Genomic DNA, 2,696 nt, shown 5'->3' with positions numbered 1-2,696 from the left:
TCATTTTCTTCTGTGTCCTTCATTAAGTGTTCTCTTGGACACCTGATAACATTCTGTTCAGTTCTCAAGATGTAGTTTTGTCTTTTTCACCATTTTCTTTTCTTTTCTTTTCTTTTCTTTTTTTTACCATTTTGTTTATTGTATTTGATTATTCATTGTATTTCTAACTTTTTTTGTCTGACTCTGTTCTTAAGTTTTGTACTTCTGATTCTAAGTGTTATGTTCTTTGTTTTTAAAAACCTGTAAGGTTTGTGTGGGGGTATCTAATTGAGTTTTGAGTGTTAGGTTATAGTTTTCTTCTGTTTCCTGAATGTTTTGATAATTTTCAGCATTTGTTTAGTTTTGTTCCATGTTTTTTTTTTTAATTTCTAAGCATTTTATGGTGTTTTTTTTTGGTTTAAACATTTTTGGTTTAAGAGCTCGCTCTCTTTTGGCAGCATAAGGAGATTTAATTTCTTTAATAGCTGATGGCGGTAGTGGTAGTGGTGGTGGTGGCGGCAAGAGTCTGACGTATCTTGTTTCTCTTTCCTTGGTGCAGTATCCTTAAGTTGTCCCTTCCCTCTTCCTGCCAGGGCACCGCTGCTTTGTATCTTCTTTTCCAGAAGCATCTATACTAAGATCACTTCTTCCAGACCCTTACTGTCTGTCACCTTCCAGCCCTCCCCTAGTTATCGCTGGTGCTAAGAACTGCCGGGTCTCAGACTTGGGTTTGACTATGCTGGTACCTAGCACAGGTCTTTATCACTTTAGGGCTGTTTCGTCTGTGCTGCATGCCCCTCCTTGTGCATTTCCCCCGCTCTGCATACCCTCTGATTGGCGGCAGCAGCAACAGGAGCACTGCTGGAGTTAGGGTTTACTTCTTCACTTCTGGGTGATTTGAAGTGTGTGGCGTCCTCTGTCCCTCACAATGCTAAGTGGCTTGGGTCTCCTGATGACATTTACCCTCTTGTTGATTCTATGGTCTTTTGGGAAAAATATGTACAACATTTTGGATCCATTAAGTGGCCCTTGTGTTCCATACCTAAAAGCTCCTACAAGGGAAGTTATAGTCTCCCTATGTGCAGATAAAAAAACCCAACACTCAGGAAGGCTCAGTAACTTGGCCAAGATTGCTCTGATAGTAAGTATCAGGATACAAGAAGATCTTGTGTGTGTGTGTGTGTGTGTGTGTGTGTAGGCATAGATATAGCTTCAGAGGAGAAAGTTTAATACCATATTATGAAGCTTGCCTACCACTGGGTTCAATCCCCAGTACTACAGTCAGTAAAAATTTAACAGGGTACAATAGAACAAAATGTACATAAATCATTTAATATCTTCCTACTTTCCTTCACCTTTTCATCTGTTACGTGCTTGAACTTGAGGAACTCTCTGTAGAGTAGTTAGGCTTATTTCTTGATCCACTCAGATTTCTCCTTCAGGGCTCAGTTCTGCATCAAATTCTTCTATTTTCTAGAACTTTAGTTCCTGTCTGTATGCTGTTTACATCTAGACACTGACCTTTTGGCCCATTTCAAAGTAAACCTTTGTCATAAAATCCCTGGCTGGATGTTTCAACCAGAATCTCCTGTCAAGGTACTTAAATCCAGAATGCTTATCGTGGTTCCACCTCCAGCAGGAGATAGTTCTGAGCTGCAGGGCCAGGTTATCTAACTGCTACTGACCATCTATACTAACACCACTAGTAAACACTTGACATTTCAGACATAAAATAATGATAGCTGATGTATTTTATTGAGATGAGTGTGTGCTAGGAATCATGCCACCTGTTTTGCATGCATTACTTTATCATGAAATCCATGAAAGTTCTACCATAATTTCCATTTTTGCACATGATGAAAACAAATGCCTGGATACTTACCGAGAAGCTAGTAAATCTGACTGCCCTCTTAACAGCTGTGTGGTGTGGTTTCTGAACTGAATTCAGATGTTTCATTCTACAGTATAGTCCTTAGCATTTCCTTTCACGCTAAATGATCTACGATCTACTCAGGAGCGTGAGAAAATTGGAGACATTCTTGGTACCTGCTTCTCTCTCATTTGCTAGCATCTCCTCTACCTCAGTGTATCTTGGGTAATTGTCTTTTTAAAATGCAGATCTCTTTGCACTGCAGTGTTCAAAGCCTGCCAGTGACTTTCCCTTGTACTCAGAATGAACTTAATAATCACTGCTCTGGCTTCAGAGGCCACTGCTTGTCCTCCCGGGCTCAGCCTCACCTCCCTTGCCTGACGAGGCCACACTTGCGCTTCCTCAGGCTTTTTCCTGAAACTCTCCTCAGCTCACCTTCCCCTGAGGAACTCCTCCTCCTCCTCCTAGTTTCATTTTAAATGTCATTTGCACAGAACAGATGCCTCAAATCCTGCGATGTAAATCAAGACTCCCTTTATGTTCTCAGGTTCCTATACAGCACCTTCACAGCATTAAACACCATTTATGAATGTGGACTCATGTGGGATTGTTGTTCTGGTACCTGCCTCCTCTAGCCTGCAGTGCCCTCAGAAGGCCGGGGCCATGTCCATCGTGTTCACCCTTGAACTTCAACTCTAAGCGGATGGTGGACATTTAGCAAACACTTGAATAAAAAAAAAGAAAGTAGACTATTGGGCTCAGTTTCTGCCTGTGTGTGAGATGAGCTGGGATGGTGCTTCTCCTTTCTAATTCTCCACGTTTGTCTGGTGGAAACCTAAGGCCCCCA

This window comes from Chinchilla lanigera, unplaced genomic scaffold (assembly GCF_000276665.1).
Source record: "Chinchilla lanigera isolate Chin_1 unplaced genomic scaffold, ChiLan1.0 scaffold00002, whole genome shotgun sequence".
Classification (NCBI taxonomy): Eukaryota; Metazoa; Chordata; class Mammalia; order Rodentia; family Chinchillidae; genus Chinchilla; species Chinchilla lanigera.
Note: the sequence above shows the minus strand (reverse complement) of the source record.